This window comes from Falco naumanni, chromosome W (assembly GCF_017639655.2).
Source record: "Falco naumanni isolate bFalNau1 chromosome W, bFalNau1.pat, whole genome shotgun sequence".
Taxonomy (NCBI): Eukaryota; Metazoa; Chordata; class Aves; order Falconiformes; family Falconidae; genus Falco; species Falco naumanni.
The window spans coordinates 4,374,462-4,400,690 of record NC_054079.1 but is presented as its reverse complement, the minus strand read 5'-3'; the positions used below and the strand labels follow the sequence as shown (position 1 = coordinate 4,400,690).

At 41.6% G+C, this 26,229-nt stretch overlaps 1 protein-coding gene and 1 long non-coding RNA gene across 2 annotated transcripts in view; one reads left to right on the top strand and one right to left on the bottom strand.

The window, feature by feature from the left end:
- Nucleotides 1-26,229, bottom strand: part of LOC121080595 (sorting nexin-18-like) — a 56,290-nt gene that overhangs the window by 13,286 nt on the left and 16,775 nt on the right. The window lies entirely within an intron of this gene.
- LOC121080596 lies at nucleotides 20,671-24,351 on the top strand. Its single transcript, XR_005825436.1, has 2 exons — nucleotides 20,671-20,878; nucleotides 24,236-24,351. It is a non-coding gene; the product is annotated as an uncharacterized LOC121080596 (long non-coding RNA).

Here is a 26,229-nt window from a genome sequence, read left to right as displayed (position 1 = left end):
CCTAAGTTTTAAACACTGATCCTAGCCCATTCTTCTGGCCTTGGTACGGGATGTACAGAGGACCTCATAGCAGCTTTTACTATATAACTATAAGTTTCATTAAAATATATTTCTTATCCTTCTATATTTCTATTTTATAAAATGATTTTATAAAATCAAATAATCAATCCAATAAAGTCAATCAATCTTAACTTATTAGCAAATCTGTAACATTTCCCCCCTTTGAAAGTGTTGAAAATTATTATTTCAATACTTTCACATTATTTACATATAATTTGTTTCAACATATTTTGGTGATGGATCATGTCTTGATAAAATAGTTGGTACTTCTCTCATAATCATACGATTGACTGCAATTATTGGTAAACTGTTTCTTCAAACATGCATATACTAGCATGCTCATCAAAAAGACAATTAGTAACAGAAACAAAGTTTTGATTATGGATTGTATCCAAGAGCTCAAATTCCATCCCAGTTTGTTAAAAAAATTTCCCCAGCCAATCTTCTGACATATCTTCTTGAATTGATTCTGTATCTGTTCTCAATTTTACCTAATAGGTCCAGATCACGTCCCACATCTTGAGTGACATTTGGAATGTGAATGCAACAGTGGTCCAGTTTATCCTTGAGATATCCACATACCCCATGTTCTTTAAGTAGAAGCATATCTAATGCCATTCTATTTTGTAAAGTCATCTTGGAAGTCGCCTGTAACTGTATGTTCAATTCCTTAAACCTCTTTTTGGTGACATTTGTTATTTTTTTTACTTGACTTGTTAACTGATAATGCCATTCTCTATTTCTATATGATGCTGTAGGATTCAAAAGTGATTCAAGTGCCCAGCCAGTTTTTACTCCTATTGAGGGTTCATTCCAAATATCATCATTTGTCTCAGATCTCTTTGTACGTTTCAATTTTAAATTCTCTAGGGATCCTCTAAATGGTGATTTCTTCCAAATCAGACACAATGTTGGCATGCCTAGAGTAATTTGTTTCACCTTACCATCTAATGGTAAATGAGTTGTCCAGGTTCCATCACTTAATGCCCAAATTAAATGTCCTGGACTTTGAATAGTAGATTTTCTACAACTAAACAGAGTTCCTTTCCTGAGTGTAAAAGTACTGGTTAAATTGAGAGTATTCTTAAGACCTCGACAAAAACAACCATATTTCAAAGCAGCAGCCAAAGGAGGAATTCTCTGAATTATTAAATCTGCATTGCTGCAATCATACACTTTTTCACATTTCCACCATGGTACTATTTTATTTTCCTTTTCTCTCAATGAAGTTGCTTTATCATTAACTGAGGGTAACACTGCAAAAACTTTTCCATCCCAGGTAAAACACCATGGAATTCTGGCCATGTACTAAAATTAAAAAAAAAATATCACCATGGACCATATAGAGCCCCATTGTTCTACTAATTGCATACCTTGGCCAGTTTTGTTACACTTCCATTCCATGATACTTTTGCTTACATTGGTTTTAAGTTGTTCATCATAAGAACACCATCCTAACTGGGGATTTGGACCCCCAGGAAGAAGAACTCAAGCTATGGCACTAGGTCGGGATCCTGTTATAAAATCATAATTCAATAGTTTTTTACAATCTGTTTCTTTACCTGGCGACTTCCACTGTTTTCTGATAACCTTTACTTGTTCATACCATTGAGTTACTGGCCTTTGTTCACAATAGGTGGTCTCATTTTTATATTCCAGATTGGTCAGATTCATGGTTAAAATTCCCCATGGAATAGATTCACCTACTGCCCTCGGTACTGGTAAACAAGCAGTAATCTAGGTAACATTTTGCAAATTGGCAAATATTTTAATCAATCCCAACATCAGATTTTCCCCAACCATTTGTTTGGGAATGTCAATTACTTGTTCTGTTTCTACTTGTCTTTTGTTCCTGTCCACCAAGTCAGCCCATTATCCCACCAACACTACCGACCAAAATAAAATCTGATATGAGAAATTAGACATGTTTCAGTGTCAATTTTAAAGTCTCTGGGTCACGATTGACAATCTTCCATGGAGTAGGTGCTTTCTTCACTCGAGTATCATGTATCCAAGCATCCGATTCTGCTATCTTGATAGATGTAAAAGTGGTTAACAGTACTTAAAATGGTCCTTTCCAATGTTCCTGTAAAGGTTCGGAGGTCCAGGTTTTCACATAGACATAATCTCCCGTTTGGAAATCATGCACTGAATTTTCCAGGGATAAAGGTCTATTCCAAATTACTGCACTCCGAATTGCAGCCAAAGTTTTCCTTAGAGAAAGCAAATAGTTATACACATCTTGTTTTCCTTTTACATGTATGTTTAGATTTGGTTCCGGAGACTCATATGTTATTCCATATAATAATTCATAAGGACTGTGTACCCTGATTCATAATAATGCCAATGGAAGTGCCTGAGGCCACTTTAGACTGGTTTCTTGACAAATTTTACTTATTTGTCGTTTCAAAGTTTGATTCATCCTTTCCACTTTCCCACTAGATTGTGGTCTCCAAGACGCATGTAAATCCCAATTAATACCCAATACTTTGCTAACACTTTGGACTACTTCAGCAACAAAGTGTGGACCTCTGTCAGAGGAAGTTCCAATAGGAACTCCAAATCTTGGAATTATTTCTTGTAATAACCACTTTACAACCTCTTTTGCTTGTGTGATGCGACAGGGAAGGGATTCTGGCCATCCTGTAAAAGTATCAACCCCTACCAAGATGTACTGGTACCCATTGTATCTAGGCAACTCTGAAAAATCTACTTGCCAACAATCTCCAGGTTCTGTACCAGACTTCAGCTTACCCATTTGAACCTTTTTCTTAATCATTGGATTATTTTTCAAACATACCTCACACTTTGCAGTTACTATTTTAGCTATTCCCAACATTTTAACTGATATTACTTGCTTTTGTAAAGATGTTACTAAGGCTTGTGCCCCCCAGTGACATTCCTGATGTCTTGTTTGAATTATCTCTCTCATCAGAAGAGGTGGAATTACTACCTGTCCATTAGTAGTTATCCACCACCCAGCTAGGTTTTTCTTAGCATTTAACAACTGACCCAATTTGTCATCTTCTTCTGAATATTTGGTTTTTCCCTGGGAAGGGTTACTGTTTTAGAAAGAATGATTGCCATCTGTAATGCTTGTTTCTTTGCTACCTTTCTTGCCATTTTATCAGCCAAATTATTTCCAGCTATTATTTTTGTATTCCCAATTTGATGTGCCTTACAGTGCATGATTGCTACTTGATCTGGTCTCTGAACTGCTTGCAATAATTGTATAATTTCCTTTTGATGCTTAATGTTTGATCCTTGAGAGGACAATAGCCCTCTTTCTTTCCACAAAGCCCCATGGACATGCACTACCCCAAAGGCATATTGTGAATCAGTCCAGATATTTACTTTCTTGTCTTTACTTAACTCTAGGGCTCGAATCAAAGCAATAAGGTCTGCTTTCTGGGCTGATGTGGTACTCGCCAATGCTCCTGCTTCTATAATTGTAGTATCTGTTGTTACCGCATATCCAGCGTATCGGACTCCTTGTTCCATAAAGCTGCTTCCATCAGTATACAATTCCCAGTCTGGATGCTCCAGTGGCACATCCTTCAGATCTTCACGACTGGAATAAACATACTCAATAGTAGCCAAGCAGTCATGTTCCAGTTGTCCTTCTTCCTGTATGGAACTTAAAAACACTGCAGGATTTACCAGGTTAGTTGTCTTTAGAATCACATCATCCTGTTCAGTCAGTACCACCTGGTACTTCATCATTCGGCTGGGAGACAGCCAGTGTCCCCCCTTTTGTTCTAAAACAGTTATCAGCATGTGTGGAACATAGACTGTTATTGTTCTTCCCAAAGTCAATTTCCGAGCTTCTTGAATGAGCATCACTGTTGCTGCCACTGCTCAAAGGCAGTTTGGCCACCCTTTACTCACTGTGTCCAGTTGTTTAGAGAAATATCCGACTGGTCATTTCCAGCTTCCTGTCTTCTGAGTTAACACTCCCAGTGCAAGGTGTTGCCTTTCATGAACAAACAACTGAAAATCTTTGGTTAAACACAAAAGTCCCAAAGCAGGTGCAGACATTAAGGCACGTTTTAACTCTACAAAAGCCTTTTGCTGTTGTGGGCCCCATACAAAGGGAGAATTCTTTTGGGCCTCATACAGCGGTTTAGCTATTAGCCCATAGTTCATAATCCAAAGATGACACCACGCGCTCATTCCCCAAACCGCTCTGAGTTCATGAATATTTCTCGGCTCAGGTATACCACAAATAGCTTCTTTGCGATCTTTTCCTAATTGTCGTTGTCCTTTTGAAATCTCAAAGCCCAGCTATATCACAGTCTGGTAGGCTATTTGGGCTTTCTTCCTGGATACCTTGTACCCATTTAGTCCCAGGAAATTCAAGAGGTCGATAGTCACCTGTATACAAGTAAATCTTTCTTCTGTAGCAATCAGTATGTCATCCACATATTGTAAAAGTAAATGTCCAGGTCTTGATTTGTCCTGTTTCTGGATTTCAAGTACCTTTGCTAACTGATTTCCAAAAATAGTTGGAATGGTTTTAAATCCTTGGGGTAATCTAGTCCATGTCAGCTGCATCCTTCGCCCGGTTTGAGGATTTTCCCATTCAAAAGCAAACAGTTTTCTGCTTTCCTTTTCAAAAGGTATACAAAAGAAAGCATCTTTTAAATCAAGCACTGTAAACCACTGATAAGTCTCCCTTAACGCTGTTAACAGTGTATAAGGGTTTGCTACTACAGGATAAATATCCTTAACTATTTGATTTACTGATCTCAAGTCTTGCACCAGCCTATATTCACCCGAGGGTTTTCTGACTGGTAAAATAGGAGTATTATACTCAGATTCACATTCTTCCAAAATTTTATACTCCAAAAATTTATCAATTTCTTCAATTCCTGTCTCACTTCTGATTTGATTGGATATTGTTTAATTCTCACTGTTCCTGCACCTTCCTTCAAATCTATTTTAACAGGTTCTGCTAGTTTCGATTTACCAGGAATATCTGTTTCCCATACAGTAGGGATCACTGCCAAATCCGCCTCCAGTGGAATTTCTTGTTCTTTTACTTTTTCTTGTATCATCAGGATTTCTCCCGTTTTTGACTCAGATATTTTCAAGAAAAGTTCTCCTTCGTCAAAAACAATTTGTGCATTTAATTTGGATAACAAATCTCTTCCTAACAAGGGTATCGGACATACTGGTACATACAAGAATTCATGTGTAATTATCTTATTTCCAAATTTCAAAACCAGGGGTTGCAGGAATGGCCTGGTTTTGTTCCAATTTTTCATTTACAGGTATTTAATAAAAAAAAATGTTGCTCCTGTATCCACTCCCAATCTTACAGGTTGAGCAACATTTTTTTTTTCCACTTTCTTATTATCAGAAGTTATAGCCATTACCAAATTATCTCTAATAGTTAGCTTACATTCATCCTGCCAATCCTTTCTTTGTCTTAAGTAAAAAACCAAATCCACATTTGGCATTTTATTCCATTTCCCTTCTCTTTTACAAGACAGCATTAACTGCAGAATAGTGTTATAATTCAGTGTCCCCTTCATGGGCCACTTTTCCTGATCATCCAATATATACAAAGGCCACCAATTATTACAATACTCAAATTATTACAATACTCAATCATCTGGCTCTTTTGCAGATCATCCTGTAAATTTCCCCAATGTGCCAATAAACATCCCAACGGAGAATTTTTTTCATGATTTTGTCATTTGCAGCAAGATTACCCATGCTTTTACTTTTAAACAACCGAGTTAACTTAGATGCCATGGTATAATCACTCACAGTACAATACACAATTATTCAACTCTGTCACTCCAATCCGCGGATCCACACTCGCTTTCGTGCTCAATTGCACGTCTCACCCTTACAGCCACACTCACAGTTTTCCACAACTGTCACTTTAAACAAAGATATGAAACACAATATTATACACTTCTTAATTTTCTTCTCAATACACAAACACAGCACACAATTCCGTAACACACAAAAAAAAAACAAAACAAAAACTTCTAACTTCTTGTTAGAGGCACTACCTTAGAGAACACTATAGCATATAGGTTCGCTTGTTTCCACTTTTGTCCAACCCTGCAATAGCTTTCGCTTATGTCTTACGGGCAGACTCCTAGTCCTACCCTATGCAGCTCTTTCACCGCGTCTGACAGGCAGACTTACTCAGTGGGACTCAAACCCACTGGTGGGACTCTAAACCACTCCTTACCATACACTTATTATAGTGGGACTCTAACCCACTTACTCTTGTGGGACTCCAACCCACTTCCTCCAGTGCACTTACTTTAGTGGGACTCAAACCCACTTACTACAATTAGAAAAAGAAGTGTCTTACCAAAAATCCAGGGAACGTCGCGAAGAGCCTTACGGATCGGGGATTGATGGGTATCCCTGAGAAATCCTCAATGCTGGCTGGAACCGATCAGGTCCCCGACTCCTCCGGTCTCCTTCAGCGAGGTCCCATCTGGGTCGCCAAAACTGTTAAACTGAAATCTCAGAATGAAGAACTTATCAACACCAATGTGATGTAGATAAGCAGACACTTTTTTATTAACGGCCGGGTGCGTGAGTGAGTCTTCTCACGATCAACACGCACCAAGTCTCAAAATCAGACACCATATATAGAACTTATACATATTCATTAAGTATTCATGCATAACCATGATATTTCCCGTAAATCATTAACATATTCTCCTCCCATATCCGATTCTGCGCAGTAGAGCTTAGAAAGGCCTAGAAATGGGTCTGGGGTACGATTTGGGTAGGTGGTACATGAGTTGGTGGTCGCGATCTCCCCCTGCCAGAATTACCTTTTACTAAAGTTCACGGTTTCTTGGCAGGTAACTACAAGCTGTTCCAGTCGACTCTCCCCGGTTTCCATTAATCTTATATTCTGACATTTCAATACACTTTCTACATACAGAAGACTAGTCAAATACAAAGAAACCTTTCAAACCCTAAATTTATTACCTAAGTTTTAACAATGATCCTAGCCCATTCTTCTGGCCTTGGTACGGGATGTACAGAGGACCTCATAGCAGCTTTTACTATATAACTATAAGTTTCATTAAAATATATTTCTTATCCTTCTATATTTCTATTTTATAAAATCAATTAATCAATCCAATAAAGTCAATCAATCTTATCTTATTAGCAAATCTGTAACAAAAAGATCGCCGTATTTTCCCCCTTTTTCTTTTGCCATTGCAAAATAAAGGCAAAAGGTGAAGTGGCAGCATTACAAACCAAAAAAGATAACGGATGATTTGCCATTCGGCGACCACACCAGCCAGTCTGAATCTTGCGGGACACAACTTCCAGGGCAGCCTGCTGTTCTGGTGAACAAGTTCTAGGACTGTTGACTTCGGTGACACGCAACCAGGATGGGAACGTTTGCAAATCATCATTAGCGAGTCTCTTTGTTTGTCATCAGGGTGTAAGGGAATCGTGAAAAAAAACAAGTCTTTCAAGTCTATCACAACAATTTGCCAAATCTGAGGGATCATCATAAAAGGTGGAAGAGCAGGTTGCAACACTCCCATCGCTAAAATCTGATCATTAACCTTCCATAAACCATGTCCCAGTTATGTGCATCAAGATTATTAATCAGTACTGGACAAGCTAACGAGCTGGTCACCTGCCAATCACCCTCCAAAATAGCATCACAAATAACACCAGACCAATGCTGTAGAATTGGATCTTTTCTCGAGTTCAGCATCGGTGGGGTAGTTGGGCTAACTGGAGGAATTACAGGTATTGAAGTAGTAGGCAGGTTCATTTCAACTCGCTTTACCAGGTTTCTTAAGTTATCGATTACCTCCTGTAAGGATTTCTCTGTATTGTTATCACAAAGCTTCTCCCCGCCTTCCTCCTCAAGTTCGTCCGATGATGTTTCAGGACGAGGAGGGTACGACGTCGGACGGCGCTTTTGCCCGCCCTGATGTGATTGGTGCAGCAGGACTCGCTGCCCCGCCCTCCTGGGGAGGCTCAGCTGCCTCTTCCGGGTTCGGCTCAGTTACAACAGACCCCCCGAGGAGTAACATCCGGTTTGTCCGCTGTCTTATCTAAAAGCTCCGGTACTGTTGAACACGCAGGGGCGGACTTACCCTTCACAGGACGAGTATGCCCAACTCAGAAAAGTGTAGCCAAGAGAGAGGACTTATTTGAATCACCCTTCTGCTCCACCGGCTTTTCTACCACATCTCTCCCGAACGCTTCGATGGCCGCCGCCGCTACTTTTTTTTTTTTTCCGACTTCATAGTTTCCAGAGTGTTAACTATCGACCGCCACGTCGCTCCTAACGCTTTAGCTTCTTTTCCTTCTTTGCCTCCCTCGATCGTAGTATTCCAGAGGCAATTTCCCACTTCTCTCCATTCCGCAATACTAAACAATAACGCGGGTTCGGGGATATTATTCTTTTTTCGTGCCCAGCGAACTAAGGTCTCCACTTCTGTCTCTTTAACGCCCTCCCCTCTCTTAAGGAGGATGCTAGTTAACAGTTTAATTGCCGCGTCTAATTCCATTGCGGTCTTCTCAGAGCTCCCCCTTTTCACAGAAAGGGTATCAGCGGAGAAGCCCCGCCTCGATTTACTCGTCGCGGTCTTCCGTAGTACCCTCCCCCCCCCCCCCCCCCCCCCCCTCACAGAGAGGAATTTAGCGTAGAGCCCTGCCGCGATTTACTCGTCGCGGTCTTACCACCGGCGGGAGTGCGATCTGCAGCTCCACACCGAACTCTGGACTCCGCTTTTCGCCAGCAGCTGGGGGGATCCGTGGCGGTGGGTGGGCGGGCGAGCGGGGGGAGCCGCGGGGCACGGCACGGCACGGCACGGCACGCTTGCGGGGCGCGGGGAACTGTGCTGGTGTAAGAAGCAATCTGGCTAGCGAAGTACAGTCACTGGGTGTCATGATTTCAGAGTCAAACAAATAATTCAGCAGGTGCTTGGCTGGTTCTGATTGCAAACCATATTGTGTAACAGTTTGTCGCAGCTGCTGCATAAACTTCCAATCAAAAGGTTTCCACGCTGCGGCTGCTATACCGCCTGGTAACGTGGTGGTCTGCACCGGACATGCAACAGCAGAGGCAGCCTGCCACTCTCCCTCCAATATAGCGTCTCTTATAACCCCAGACCAACGACTTTGGGAAGCGGCAGGGTGGAGGATAACGCCTTCCTGGGTCAGGACTTGAACATCACAACCACCGGTAGGCAGATGGCATTCGTTCAATTGCTGCTGCAAGCGGTTTAGGGTCCGGTCGGACGGTTTTGTTCGGGGATGGGGGATCGGGGCAGCTGCAGCTGGGGTGGGTTCATTTTCTTTATCGGACTCTGCGCTCTCATTCAGAGGCGCGCTCGGACCTGCTCTAGTACCCTCTTCCTCATCTAGCATGGGGGGGCGGCTCTTGGTAGCTTTCAGGTCGGCATTGTGGACCACCCGTTGTGGCGGCACCCTCCGGTGTCGGTGTTGGGTGTAATAGCTCTGTCGCAGATTTTTTAATAGGCACAACTATGCCTTTCGCAGACGGAGCGCCTTGACCAAATAATCGGGTAGACTCCATCGACTCGGTTTCGTGACCAAGGAGCTCTGAAGCAGCCATAGCCATCTTTTTCTCTGCAACCATTGATCGTAAATGGTTCGTGACCTCCCGCCAGGTTGGTTCCAAGTCCTTGGCCGACTTGCTGCCGCTAAGGGTCTCATCCCAAAGGGAATCCCCAATCTCTCGCCACTCAGTCACACTAAACATCAATTGTGGGTCTTTTAAGTGTCCTTTTTCATTCGCCCACCGACAGAGCTCATGGAGCTTCTTTGTGCTCACGCTAGCATCTCGCTTAGCAAGACTATCAGATAATAGCGTGAGTGCCGCCTCCCTTTCCCTTATCGAGGGGAAAAACGGTCTTACCCGTGCAGGTCCGTGCAGGAGCTCAATGCCGGATTCAGACGCCTTTACTCCTTACGGACGTCTTCCTGCTCGAACTCCTCTCTAGCGACTCTCAATTCGCAAAGCCCACTGTCAAAATGCAAAGGCAGAGTTTTTCCAGATTTCCCGTGGTTCGGGCGCCAATTGTTGGGAGAAGGGTGCGCCGGAGTCAAGAAATTACTCAATATGAGTTATGCATCTTGCTCATCTTTATTAGCTTCTAACACGTCTTATACAGACTCGATACACAAGCATGTTCCCAAAGCAAAAATGTAATTGGTTGTTATTCCCTAAGCGCGCGCTGCTCTCACACAGCTAATTATCATGATTAGAACAAGCATTCTATCCATGCAGCTATTTGCGTTAGCTATGTTTTAGCCTTGCGGTTTGCTACTCCCTTTATTCCCATTCCGCTCCCTATCTCCCTTGGCCTTGCACCTGTCTTCCTTAACAGCTGCAGCTTGTTACAGCCACGGCCTGTTAGTACAACAAAGTTACTTGGTCTCAGGATTCAAGAATAGATCAAGGCCACTTTCTTGTTAACTTCAGCACAACAACTTCAGCACAATTCTAATTCCAGGCCTATTCTAATTCCAGGCCTGGATTGTGCAGACCCTCAGGGGTTCCATGGCCATGCTTCTGCAGCCATTCTTCTACATTATCAGTACTTCTCCACTCTTAAAATAATATTTTTCTCCTTAATTTGCATTTAGGCTGTGCTTTACATGGCATCTCCTGTCTGCAGCCCTGGTACGAACTCTGAGTCATGGGCATAAGAAATTCCCCTCTTGTGCAAAAGGCTCGCAGAAAGACCATACGGAAGATTTTCCTTTTCTTTTTTAAAGTGTGGCAGGGAAGCTATTAACAATGTAAGTGTTGACTGAAGACTGCATGGCCAAGGACACCTGTATTTGAGTGGCAGAGGCCACATTCTGAACCCAGTGTGTCAAAGAGCTGCCTGGAGGCCAAAAGCAGCACTTCTCCCTGGGGGCTGTGAGGTGGTGGCAGGGCCTTGGCTCCACACCCTCTCGGTCCCCACAGCCGTCTAGCATGGTAGCTAAAAGCTTGGCACCAGCTGCTACAGGTGGTTGACCTCATCATCTCCAGCTTGGCCCAAAAAACAACACTGAAAACCCTTTTTCCAGTGCCAGCAGTGGCAGTGGTGCCAGCAGCTGGCCAGATGATCTGTATTTTCTTCTTCAAGGAGTGAGAAATCTGTGAGGTAGGGCACAATCTGAAAAAATATTTAATCCTCTCTTCTGCAAAAAGGATGCTTCTTTCAACAAACAAAACTGAGCTTAACAAAAATTTTCTCTGTGTTCTGTTGGCATAGCAGGAATCCATGCAAGGCTGCAAAAAACTGAAATTTGGGACTTACTGGAAACCAGATGGAGCTGGTTAAAGAAACGTGATTACTCTTCAGTTGTGATGTTGTTACAGATTTGCGAATAAGTTAAGATTGATTGACTTTATTTGATTTTATAAAATCATTTTAAATAGAAATATAGAGGGATAAGAAATATATTTTAATGAAACTTATAGTTTCACAGTAAAAGCTGTTATGAAATCCTTTTTACAGTCCTGTACCAAAGCCAGAAGAATGGGCTAGAATCAGTGTTTATAACTTAGGTAATAAATTTAGGGTTTGAAAGGTTTCTTTGTATTTGACTAGTCTTCTGTATGTAGAAAGTGTATTGAAATGTCAGAATATAGGATTAATGGAAACTGGGGAGAGTCGACTGGAACAGCTTGTAGTTACCTGCCAAGAAACCGTGAACTTTAGTAAAAGGTAATTCCGGCAGGGGGAGATCGCGACCACCGACTCATGTACCACCTACCCAAATCGTACCCCAGACCCATTTCTGGACCCTTCTAACCTTTATTGCGCAGAATCAGATATGGGAGGAGAGTATGTTAATGATTTATGGGAAATATTATGATTATGCATGAATACTTCATGAATATGTGTGAACAAGTTTTATATATGGAGTCTGATTTTGAGACTTGGTGTGCGTTGATTGTTAGAGGACTCACTCACGCACCCGGCCATCAATAAAGAAGTGTCTGCTTATCTACATCACATTGGTGTTGATAAGTTCTTCATTCTGAGATTTCGGTAACAACGTGGGAAATGGCTTTAGATGTTATTTCTAGAATGACCAAACTGGAAGAAAAATACTGAAATTTACAACATCAGCAGCTAAACGCATAACTAAGTTTGGAGGATGCATAATCTTCAAATTATTTTACATCAATAAAAACCATACATTACCAAACACTAAACCCCTCTAGACTAGACATATTATGCATTATGCATTTTTTGCCATTAAAAAAAAGTTTTATAATTAGGGAAAGGAATCCAAGGGGAAAACTTGCAGCCATTAATACTGCTCTCTTAATGCATATAGATTAATACTGGGTCTGTATTGGAATTTCCTTTAAAATCTAGGCAGACTATAACTGGAGGTCAGTAATTTATGACAAGAACTTAAGTACAAGTTTGCTTGTTTTTTTGAAGTGCTTCTAAATGAAGTGTTGAATTATTTAATAGAGGAAAAATTTAGCTTATTTTAGGACAAGCAAAGAATCTTCCCAAAGCACATACAAAAAAAGCCAATGTGCTTTATTTTAAAAAGCAAATGATCATTTGTTCTAAAATGTCATTTTTAATTTGTTCAGTATCTACTGCAGTTTACAAGACTTAGTTTAGTGAATCTTAGAAAAAAGTGGTTTTAGTTTGCACAGCTTTGCAAACAGCATTACTAACAACATACCACATTTAATCTCAAATTTTCTCAGAATACTTCTCCATAGCCTACAGCCCTTGTATTTAAATCTACATGAGCAAAACTCTGAGCTGGAGCAGAGATTCATTGATGTCAATGTTAGCCAAGGAATGAAAAACCCATCTACATGAAGTAGATAAGCAGACACTTCTTTATTGTAGCACTGGGTGCTCGGTGGAATCTCCACAAATCAAGCACATCTATGCAGATTTCACTGTATACACAAAATTTACAAGGTCATACACTCCCAGTTACAATGATTGTTTAATAATTTGCATATAATTATAATATCTGCTGTGTCATCCTCTTCTGTTACTACACTTCTGCAGAGGAAGGGTCTTTGTGGGAGAGGAGGACAGAGAATGTCTGAAGAGATGTATGAGGAGGATGGAGAATGTCTGATCTGGCAGGAGATGAGAACAACTGGGTATTATGAAGGAAAGTAAGAAGATAAACATGGTTATCTAGCCAAAGGGTGTTTGCATGCTTGTAGTGATATATAGCTATATAACTGCATAAATGGTTTCTGCTCCAAGCCTGGTGGTACATACAGCTGGAATTTGTATCCGGGCTCAGAGATATAAACATGAGCTTCTCTGTACAATAAAGTGTCTCTGGTTGCTTCACAACCGAAGTCCGTGCCTTCATACACCACAGGTCTTCACCTGGGCAAGGGTCTTCTTGACCTGTTGGTATATTCTTTAGTATTATAATTAAGGTAGTTCACTTCAGGACACCTTAAAAGTAAGTTTTGTTGCCAAGTTGGATGGCTAGATATCTGCCTTGCCAGATTGTCCAATAACTCATCCTATACACAGTAGAACCCAGGTGCTCTGGTTATGGTCTAGAGAATTAAGGACTTCAAGTAACACAGCCTCAAATGACAAGTAGCACAACAACCCATACATCATTGGTTAATAAGTGTTAACATAATGCTAACGTGGAGGCTGGCTTCTTAAAATCAAGATGTTCCTATAGTTAACTTTCACAAATAAACGCAAAATATAGAAAGATTCAGTAAAACTTTAAGACAATCTGCAACATCAAGAGTGCAACGATCCACACAGGTTTCTAATGGCAAAAGGGGGGAGGAGAACAGGGTGAGGGAATTGGGGAGCAGAGAGCAGCCCCTTGTGTGCATCCCTGCTTGAAAACAAGGGTCTTGCTCAGAGATGCCCAAGTGAGGACAGGGTCTGTGGCAATCCCTAATGCCTCCCAACCCACAACTCCTAACCAGTCTCACCCCAGGCTGTACACCATGAACACCCCCCTTCCCCATCCTCACTAATCTATCCATTGCCCTTAGCACCTAATCCAGAACCTTCCAGGTCCTGCTGCCTCCCTTGCAGACTGTTGAGGCTGAGCAAGCCCCCTCTGGCCTAAGTACACCTGCAGAATCATCTCTTGGTTTCTGAATTTAAAGCTGTGAACATCAAGTATTGGTTTGGACAATCAAAAAAAGCAAGATGTATTTAAAAAAGAAAAGCAGAATTATGGCAGCCCTAGAAAAAGGTAACACACATTTTAGGGAAAAGAAACAGGAGTTACCTCCTAATGCATATTAGCTCAAGGAAACCTCCTGCTGAATACACATCTGGGATAAACATCCACCAATGCACTGTTCCTAGAGGGATGGAATAAATAATTTATTTTTTTTTATTTTTAGCTTCAGCTCTACAGATTCTGTAAAGACTTGACCATACTTTTAAAGCTTCTGGTCTGATGAAAAGTCCTGTCAGGAGATCATGTTTCAGTGATCAGGACTACCTTTCAAACAGTGAAGAGGGCCTGGATCAAAGACAAAAAGCTGTGCTACATCTATTTCTGTTCTTAATGGTGGGGAAAAGCAGATATGAATGCTGATTTTCCTTTCCCAAAGACTGATGTTAAATAAGCAGTGGTGCCCACTGAATGCTGCTAAGGGCTTAAGAGAAACTTGCAGGTTTCAGTGCTTGTTTTGAAGTATGAGATTAGACAACACAAGATGATATAAACACATTTAACAAGGGACATTTATAGTAATGTGCTAGCAGCCAAGACGACAGGGACAACATAAAATTTCTGCTAGAAATAATTCCAATTTGTGAAACACACAATACAAATAGCAATTTAAATATGTGCTGAGAAGTTCTCAGGAAAAAATAAAATGCATTGAGTCAGTAAACTGGACATGAGAACATGAGGTTGCAATGAGGCAGGGAAATGCAAATACATTCAGGAAAAATAAATAAGTTAAAAAAATTCTGAACCTTAGAGTACTCAGGTTTGGGTCAAGCAATATATTTTCCCATCAACTGCAGTTCTTTACACTAATGAATGCTTTGAGATTGTGTGAACAGTCAACTAAAGGTGGGTTTGAATCTGTACTTGAGCTTGTACTTACTTCCCACACACACGCTATACATGTGCATATATACATGCAAACCTGGCCACCAGCTGCTCCAAGCACAAATCCGTACTTATTCTATTTGTAAACCCTATTCGTAAATGATACTGAAAAAAACAACAGCCATAAAAATGACAGAATGGAAAAAAAAACTGAGAAGGATGATCGTTCTGTCCTTGACATCAGTGGTAACTGTGGCAAAACCAAAGAGTGCCAGATTCCTGACTGCCACTTTTGAGAAGTCCCCTGGCCAACAAGCTTCAGTGTGACAGCCTTCCCCAAGACCTTGTGTCAAAGTCCAAAGGCTTCTCTGAGAGATGGCTCCCTCATGGGGAAGGACAGCTAGGGTCAGAAAATACTGTGCTCCTTAAAGAAACTCCCAAGTTTGACAAAGAAAATCTTTCAGCAGTTGTACCTGAGAAATCTTGTGCAAATAAAAATGACCTGTTCAATAAACAATTTTTCATCTTTCTACTGTCAGCAAGCTACAAAATAAAATTTGGTACATTATTTACTAGAAAGTAAAACAACTTACATTTCCACACCATTCAGCTGCCCATCATATTAAATAGCCTAACAGTAGGCATGATGTGTCCTTCAAAGCAGGCTACTTGAGACTGAAGAGAGCTTTGAATGAGTCTAACAACTCCCTTTGCTTTACTTTTATTACAAGATACTGTCTCTAATATAAAACACCATCTCTGAAAAGAAGGGTGAAAACAATATATTCATCATGTTGCTTTTAGTGGCTTTCATAAAAGGATGCAAAAGCAGAAAATTAAATAATTTTATTTTTCCTTGCCAAAGAACCTAATGATGAGATTATTTAACTACAACCCTGCTTAAATATTTGAAAAGGCAAGCCCTGGGTAGCCCATGTGCATATAGCACATTTCTTATTTATCCTCCTGAAATAAACAACTGTGGGAGAAACAACATTCTCTCTAATCCCGCAGACTGCTGCCAGATCAAACCTATCTACACGGCTGTCCCACTTACAACAGATCTAGCAAGATGTTATGGGGATGACTCAGCTGACTAATCCAATTAAAAGAAAAAAAAAAAAGCATTTGGCCCAGAGGGGAAGGAGATAGTGGCTTAGCTTTATCAATGGTTTGATCCAACTGTGCCTAGGGCTACACAATGAAATCATTAGCTACAACACAAGGGAAGTTGCAGAAACACCACAGGAGATAACACAGTGTGAAATTCTACTCTGAAGAAAGCCCCCAAACTTCCCTCTCTCAATTGAAAGTGAAATGATGAAATTGTATGTAGTAGAATAGAGATTTTACTACAGATTGACAGATTATTTACTTAAGAATGCTTTGAGCACAGTTTAACAAAAGAAGCAACATTAAGATTCTGCAAATTCTTTACATTTTCTGGCCATGATTTAGAATGGAAAGCAGCATAGTGGGAATTTGCTTGAAATTAAAACCAGGTTTCTCCAGTAGAGACTTAACTGTATAAAAGAATTGTCACAGGGAAAAAGTAGCATTACAGTAACTAATGTAGGAACGACTTGCTACTTTAAAAACTGGTTTTACAAATTTAAACAGAATAAAAAGCAAACAATCTTCAACATCAAAGGCAAAATGATGAAGTCACTTGTTTTTTTCTGAAAGCGTCAACACAATAGCGTTTTCAAAACCAGGCTTTCTAATTCAAAGATTATATGATTCTTGATGATGAAAAGCTATTTTATCAGAGTTCTATTTTCCATAAATGAAAGTTAGGAATAGAAAAGTTAAATATATAAAATATAAATTATTTTAGTATTATGGGGGCTGGGTGTATTGATTTGAAGAATCAGTTACCAATATTCGAGTGAGCGGAGGCAGCGCTGGGTGCATGGGGGATCGCTCCACTGAAGTCATGCACCCCGAGGGAACCTTTCAGCCCCCTCTTTATGCAAGTCACTCATGTCTATTAATTAACTTTCCGGGAACTCATTAACATATCTCACACCTGGACAATTAGCACATTCCATTCAAGGACCTAGTATATCTTCAAGTTAACAACATTAACATATCTCGTTCCTGGACAATGTCCTTGAGGAGTTGTCTCTATGCAGACTCTATTCCTTAGCGGCCATGTTTAAAGTCTCCATCTTCGCCACGTTGCATGTACAACAGGAATCTAAGACAAAATGTCCCTTCTAAAGATAACCAACCCAGGGACTTAGCAGTCTGTGCATCCGTCATGTTGCAAGAAGGGTCCTTGGACATCTTCCGACTTAAGCTAAAAATAGGTGCGTCATCCTTTAGATGACTGGGACAGCATTCACTATTCATTATAGCTATGTGAAAATGGCTATAATGCTTTTAGAATCTGCAGCCTAACAACAATTAAAAAATTGAGCTTTATTTTTTATTATTTCATTGCCCATTGCTCAAAAAGAAAACAAAAATTACCCCAGACTAAAATACTACTATGCTATAAATCTAGGCTCATAAATTACAGCACTCTGCTAACATCTAGGCTAACACTGACTGACTGCAGGACTATTAACATTAGACAGAATTATTTGTTCTTCCATTTACCCAGTTGAAAAGCTAATTGAAAGTTATCACTCAGAGATGCATTCTTCAGTTCAAAAGGAAATCACCTTCTAATCTACACAATTCAGAGATCACGCAAAAAAACGCCAAAACATTCTTTGCTAGAGAATTCAGAAACTTGATTAATTTTATTCTCATCTGGTGGTTTTAACATCTATATTGATAATATAATATAACTGATTAATCATGGTGTTAGAATGCAGTGTCAAATGTCACTCAATTTTAAAGAACTACCAGTGTTAATGGACACAATACATATCTAACTAATTTTTTTAAATAATGTCATATTTAAGACCTGATTAGACTCATTGTGCATACATCTGCAAGTCAGTGTAAACACATATTGGAAGAGCATACATGGCCAATTTATTTATCCAGATCTACATGATATGGAGAAATAGTGTGGAATGGGGACAATGGACATCGATAGTGATTGTATAGGTTTGCTCAAGGAATGTGGGTATGGTGACTGGTCATGGGTGTGGTGTCTGGTCACATAGGCACACAGCTTTGAGGAGACACCTGCCCTTCTTCCTCTAACAAAAGGGGCTATTTATAAAAAGGATGAGAAAAGGATGAGAGACATTCCAATGCTATCTAGAGGAAGGGAGTGCTAAGTCTTCTTGCTGGAGAAGATCAGATGGTCACAAGAACATGAATCACCTACAAACCTGCAAGACCACCACATTCCAGGCAAAGGACTGATAAGCTAATTAACATACGAAGTGGGGTTTAGGTAACGAATATGTATAGGCATTAATTGAATATTCATTTGTTTCATTGTATAAATGTGAGATGGTTTGTCACTTTGGGCATGCACGCTTGTGGAGGAGCGATCCCCCGTGCATCTGCGCGCAATAAACATACCTACTTTATAACTTTCGAGTTATAGAGTCAAATTCCGCACGTCAGTTTGGCGAGCCAGCCAGGAGGATTTCTGCTCAGCTGAGGGACCAGCTGCAGAGCGGACGCTCCTAGGCGCGCCCCGGGAGATTTCCTCGGAGGAGCCTCCTCTTCTCAGCTGTTCACCCGGGAGCAGAAGAGAAACCCCTGGATCCATGGATAAAATGGTATGTTTATAAACGGGGCGGCTGGTGAGACGCACGGAGACGTCCGGCGCGCAGCGTAGTCCCCAGGAGGAAAGGTACCTTGGGAGGAGGTTTGCTGACCAAAGGGTGGCCGCTAGCGATCTTGAGGGCAGATCTAGCAAACCCGAGGTTACTGCCAGATCCTAAAAGCCTGGAGGCCTCGTGACGGAAAGTGGGGGGCGGGACGGAATAAGGTGGTATCTCACAGTAACAAGAGGGACCTCATAGCAAAAGTAAAATAGAAACTTTTGCGTCGAAAAGAAAAAAAAAAAAAAAAAAAGGAAAACATGGGAGTAACAAAATCTTAAATACTTCATAAAGATCTGGGAAGCTAAAAACTTCCTTTAGGTTGTCTTAAGAATTGGGTAATTCCTAGAATGTAACAACTGAAATAGTGCTCTGTGTCTTGTTTGTTCTATGTGTTGTCTTGTTACATGTTCAAAACTTGGAGTTATGAAATGTATGTTGAAAAATAATAATATTCCGGTAATTCTAGGCAAATAGCGGAAAACTTAACACTCTGCTTATGACCAGGAAAGATTAGAATCTGTTGTTTGTTTTTTTGGCAATTGTTCATTGAAATGTGTACTTTGTGAACTGTCAGTTTTCCTAAAGTTGTACATAAGTGCACGGTACCGTATAACATACTGCTTGTGTGACTGAGGGCTGCCCGGAGAGTGTGAATGGTGTGATTGAGATGCACATTTTGATTTTCCATGTATAGCTTAATTATTTTGACTGAGTGTGAGTGCAAGAGTGCTTGAGACACACGTTTGAGTGCAATACGAGTAAGGAGCTCTATCTGCGTTTCCGACCTTGGGTGGCTAAGGCGGCCGGAGAAAAAAAAAGTAATTAAAATTGCAAAATAGGAAATGGAAGGAGTAAGCCCTGTGAAAAATCGCCCTTGGGTTGTATATTAAAACATTGGATGGATATCGTAGGACAGGGTGGTACCAAAAATAGAAGGAAATGGATTAAATATTGTAATCAGTGGTGGCCTTTGTATAAATTGGAGAGTGATGCGAAATGGCCTCAGGAGGGAGGAACGTTAGATTATAACACTCTCCTGCAATTAATGTTGTTTCTGAGAAGAGAGGGAAAATGGGACGAAGTATCATATGCAGACATGTTCTTCGTCCTCCGGGACAAACCTGAGTGGCAAAAGGACTGTGGATTAGTACCCCCTCGGGATCCTATGGTACTAGCATTAGAAAGAGAGGATAGCAGGGAGCGTAAAGGGAGGTCGAAAAGATGTTGCTCAGCATGTAGTATTGGACAAAGGTGTATCAAATTAAACGGAGAACAAGAGCCCAAATTAAATGATTTATTCAATCCACCTTATAGAGTGGAGAGACAAGGTTCGGCCGGGGCTCCCAGTCCACCCCCAGGCGAACAAGAAGAAGAAATCCCACAAGTTATTTCTAAAGAAAGCCAAACACCCGCTCCCACACAAGGAAACACAAAACCCGCCATTACGGCTCCAAATAGTCCGGTGTCTTCACGCACCAGACAGAAGTCTATCTTACAGGTATGTTGGGGCTCTTGCTGTATTGAATGATTATACTGAACTTTGAAGCAAGTGGAAAAATACTGAAGAAATAAGACGAGGGCACGATCAGAACAGTGGAATGAAGAGGGAGGAACAAATTGCGGGTGCTTGCACAAGGCCAGGGCCAGCAAGGACGCTATAAGAGGAGCTGGGAAACAACAGGAAGGAGCCTACGTGCCTGAAAAAGTAGAAACAGAAATCTTGCCAATAAACAATTGTTAACCAATCATATTACTATACGCTTGTAACGTAGCCAATCATATTATCACACGTTTATAGAGTGCCTTATAAAAGTGTGCCTGGTTTGTACAATAAACGGATCAGATCTTGAACTCCATGAGTATTTGAATCTGACTCCCGCTCGCCCAGAATGCCCGCAGCATCTGGTGACCCCGACGTGTGGATCGGTCGAAGAGTCAGGAAGATTCATTAAGGATCGTGTTACAAGCTGCGGAGCCGGCGAGGATCCTGCTGCCAGCGGAGAGAGAGCTGGGCGCCCGAAGAAAGGCGGAACGTGCACGGCTGACCGGTGAGTCAGGAAACTTAAGCAGGATGGGGATCACTGCATCAGCGGTGGAGAAAGCAATCATAGACAGTTTAATGAAATTAGCAGAGAAAACTGAAACGTCAGTCTCACGGCAGGCAGTAATTTATCTGCTATGTTGGAGTCGCCGCCGTGGTTTCCTTGCTTCTACGCAAGATGTATATAATAATGAAACATGGAAGAATGTGGGAAAGGACTTGTGGGAATCTGTGCAAGTCGGGACTAAGGGGGTAAAGACTTTGGCTCGCACGTATCGGGCTGTACGGGGTATGGCCGCGCAGTTACACGGCGAGGTGCAAGTCGCTGCAGCTGTTAAAGCTGCAGTGCGGCCTCCCAGCGATCCTACTGCTCAGTTGGAGGAAGAGCCAGAGGGGCAACCTCCGTGTGAAAATCCCCCCGATTATACATCTAAAGCTTATCCAGTAATGACTACTGCTGAACGAATAGCGTGGGGATTAGATGATGAATTACCATCCTGGTGTCCTGATAAGGAACAAACGGCAAGCGGCAGACAGACATTAATACCGGCAATTGCGAGTACTGGATGTACAACTGCTGGGGTGGGAACGGCACAGCTCCACCAGCTCCTAAATAACAGACTGCATTTTTTTTTGAAGCATGTTTGTCTTTGCAAAGGTGAAAGTTGAGATCTGACTTCCTGACCAGTGTTAAAATGCACCATGGCCTCTGGCTACTTTAAGATGATTGTGTGACTTTGGACAAACCTGGTAGGAGCAATGCTGAAATCAAGTTGTAAGTTATATTTCATCCTGAGACTGATGTTTCTGGCATTACATAAAGTAATTTTGATATGGAGAAATAGTGTGAAATGGGGACAATGGACATTGATTGTGATTGTATATGTCTGCTCAAGGAATGTGGGTATGGTGACTAGTCATGGGTGCAGTGTCTGGTCACATAGGCACACAGCTTTGAGGAGACAACTACAGTTTTGGGGAGACGCCTGCCCTTCTTCCTCTAACAAAAGGGGCTATTTAAAAAAAAAAAAAAAAAAAAAAAAATAGAAAAGGATGAGAGATATTCCAATGCTATCTAGAGGGAGGGAGTGCTAAGTTTCCTTGCTGGAGAAGATCGGATGGTCACAAGAACATGAATCACCTACAAACCTGCAAGACCACCACATTCCAGGAAACGGACTGATAAGCTAATTAACATAGGAAGCAGGGTTTAGGTAACGAATATGTATAGGCGTTAATTGAATATTCATTTGTTTCATTGTATAAATGTGGGATGGTTTGTCACTTCGGGTATGCACGCTTGTGGAGGAGCGATCCCCCGTGCATCTGCGCGCAATAAACATGCCTACTTTATAACTTTCGAGTTATAGAGTCAAATTCCGCACGTCAGTTTTGACGAGCCAGGCAGGAGGATTTCTGCTCGGCTGAGGGACCAGCTGCGGAGCGGACGCTCCTAGGCGCGCCCCGGGAGATTTTCTTGGAGGAGCCTCCTCTTCTCAGCTGTTCACCCGGGAGCAGAAGAGAACCCCTGGATCCGCGGATAAAACGGTATGTTTAGTAACGGGGCGGCTGGTGAGACGCACGGAGACGTCCGGCGTGCAGCGCAGTCCCCAGGAGAAAAAAAAAAAAAAAAAAAAAAAAAAAAAGGGGGGGGAAGCTAAAAACTTCCTTTAGGTTGTCTTAAGAATTGGGGAATTCCTAGAATGTAACAACTGAAATAGCGCTCTGTGTCTTGTTTGTTCTATGTGTTGTCTTGTTACATGTTCAAAACTTGGAGTTATGAAATGTATGTTGAAAAATAATAATATTCTGGTAATTCGTGGCAAATAGCGGAAAACTTAACACTCTGCTTAAGACCAGGAAAAATGTGGTTTTTTTTTTTTTTTGTTTGTTTTTTGGCAATTGTTCATTGAAATGCATACTTTGTGAACTGTCAGTGTTCCTAAAAGTTGTACATAAGTGCACGGTACCGTATAACATACTGCTTGTGTGACTGAGGGCTGCCCGGAGAGTGTGAATGGTGTGATTGAGATGCGCATTTTGATTTTCAGTGTATAGCTTAATTATTTTGACTGAGTGTGAGTGCAAGAGTGCTTGAGACATGCGTTTGAGTGCAATATGAGCAAGGAGCTCTATCCGTGTTTCCGACCTTGGGTGGCTAAGGCGACCGGAGAAAAAGTAATTAAAATTGTAAAATGGGAAATGGAAGGAGTAAGCCCTGTGAAAAATCGCCCTTGGGTTGTATATTAAAACATTGGAGTGATATCGTAGGACATGGTGGTGGTAGGACATGGTGGTACCGAAAATAGAAGGAAATGGATTAAATATTGTAATCAGTGGTGGCCTTTGTATAAATTGGGGAGTGATGCGAAATGGCCTCAGGAGGGAGGAACGTTAGATTATAACACTCTCCTGCAATTAATGTTGTTTCTATGTCACTTGTAAGCAACTTATAGCATCCTTACCCCCTGGGGCATCCATCGCTCAAATGATAGAGGCATGCGCAAGGGCTCCTTTGGTTGAAGAAGAGGAAAAGGCAAAAATACATGCCAATGCTCTAGCAGTAGCTCTAAACAACAACAAGGTACAAGGCCGAGGGGACCGGGGTCTTAAGCCAAAATGTTATCAATGTGAACAGGAAGGTCACTTTCAATGTGACTGCAAAAAGAATCTAGGAGGAAAGTCTCTGTTGAAGGGAAATTGTTTGCGTTGTCAAAAATTTGGTCATAAAGCGGCCGATTGTCGCTCAAAATTTAGAAAAGATGGTACACCCCTCTTTGTTCCGGGAAACGGGAACGGCCGCGTTCTGAGGGACGCGGCCAAGAAATATCCCCAGAACCCAACAAAATTCATGGCTGCCTCGGCGAGCTGTATTCAGCCACCAGAGGAAGCGCAGGAGTCGATTTGGCCGTGGCAGAACCTGTAAATATCACTGATGAAAAGGTACATGTACTTCCTTCTACAGTTAGTGGTCCTTTGGGTTATGGTTTATCTGCACTCCTTATAGGACGCTCTTCTGCGTCAAAAAAGGGGATTTTTGTTCTTCCTGGGTGTATTGATGCCGATTATACCGGACCTATTGGAATTATGGTAAAAGTTTTTTCTCCACCTGTTCATATTCCAGCAGGAAGCACTATTGCACAGCTCATTCCATTCCAAGCTACTGTCCCTCAAAAAGGAGAAAAGGACAGGGGTCAAGGTGCATTTGGCCCAACGGGTATGCCTAACATTGCCTTTTGTCAACTTATTGGTGCCGAGCGGCCAAAATGTAATGTTAAGATATCTGGTCCACAAGGTGTTAATCTTCCTAATGTTTCAATGATGATTGATACTGGTGCTGATGTTACTGTTCTTCCTTTTTCAGTTTGGCCTACCATGTGGGAATTAGATAGTGCGGGTTCAACCATTTCAGGCATTGGGGGAAGTCGTCTGACACAGGTCAGTAAAAACTTCATTCTTTTCACGGATCAAGAAGGACATCAAGCATGGGTAAAACCTTATGTCCTATACACATCCTTGTCCTTGTTAGGTAGAGATGTACTTTCCCAATGGGGAATGAGAATCTCTACAGATTTTTGATTGGGGCCATTGATAGCAGCTCTCGCCCAACCTTAAAATTAAAATGGAAATCAGAAACTCCCGTATGGGTTGATCAATGGCCCTTACCTCAAGAGAAGCTGCAACACATTCAAGAATTAGTCCAAGAACAATTGGATTTAGGCCACATCAGACCTTCTGTTAGCCCATGGAATACACCCATTCTTACAATTCAAAAGAAATCAGGAAAATGGAGATTATTACATGATTTAAGAGCAATAAATGAAAAAATGGTTGACATGGGTGCCCTTCAGCCTGGGCTGCCTTCTCCCACTATGTTACCACAAAATTGGGACCTATTAATTATTGATTTAAAAGATTGTTTTTTCACTATTCCTCTGCATGAGGATGATTGTGAAAAATTTGCATTTACAGTGCCAGCTATAAACCGTGCCGCTCCAGCGAAAAGGTATGAGTGGGTTGTACTACCTCAGGGTATGAAAAACTCCCCAACAATATGTCAGTGGTTTGTGGATTTAGCTCTACAATCTTGGAGAGAGAATAATCCTAACCTTATTACCTATCATTATATGGATGATCTCTTAATAGCCAGCCCTCACACACTAGCCCCTGAAAAAGAACAGGATGCTTATATAGACACTCAGGTGGCATCCCCAGTATTACAAAATTCTCCTCTAAAACAAGCAACAGAGTCACATGCCTTTTTTCACCAATCTGCCCAGTCTCTCCAAAAACAGTTTGGTCTGTCTCGTCAAGACGCTAGGACTGTCATAGCAGCCTGTCCTGATTGTGCCAGGTTAACACCTCTTCAACAGGAAGGTACAAATCCTAGAGGGTTACAACCTCGACAAATCTGGCAAACTGATGTTACAGAATTCACCCCATTTGGAGTACTTAAATATGTCCATGTCACAATTGATACCTGCTCGAAAGCTATTTGGGCGACTGCTCATAAATCTACCAATGCTGTTGCCTGTATTCAGCATTGGACGTCAGCCATGGCTGTGCTGGGCCACCCAGATATGGTAAAAACAGATAATGCCCCTGCATATCTTAGTGCCAAAATAAAGACCTTTTTGCTGCAATGGCAGGTGAAGCACGTTACCGGAATTCCGAATAATTCTGGTGGTCAGGCAATTATTGAACGTGCCCATCAATCATTGAAACATTACCTGTCTGTTTTTCGAAAAGAGGGGGAGAGGAGTCCTCATGTAATAGTGGCAAAAGCATGCTATGTACTGAACTGGTTGAATCCCAGAACGGAACGTACTGAACAGCCGATTTTCTATCACTTTTCTAACAATCCCAACGATTTTTCGAATTGTGACATAGCTGTCCAGGTATTTGACCCTGTCTCAAATTGTTGGTCAGGACCTCATAATTTATTAACGTGGGGTCAGGGTTATGCATGTATCTCCACAGGGGCAGTGACCAAGTTGATTCCAGCAAAATGGGTTCGCCCGTGGATTGAAAACCGACCCACTGAAAAGAAAGAGCAGGGTGACTACGACAGGATTGACTCCTAAATGAACAGGAGGGATCAGTGGGCTCAGTGGGCACAGCATCGAGAAAGGTTATTCCGACCGCCACGACCAAATGAAGAAAAGCGGCTTGTAGATAAGTTAACATACATTATTCTGCCCATCTTGCAGCAGTTACCTCGGGAGATACAATGTCAATTACCCTCCGGTGAATTGTCTTTGTTACACTGTGACCGTATTGTGCGTGCGTTGCAGGATCTTTTTGGGCAAGGACCGATAGAAACAGAAAATTCTTGTCCTATATGTGCTACTTCTTGTA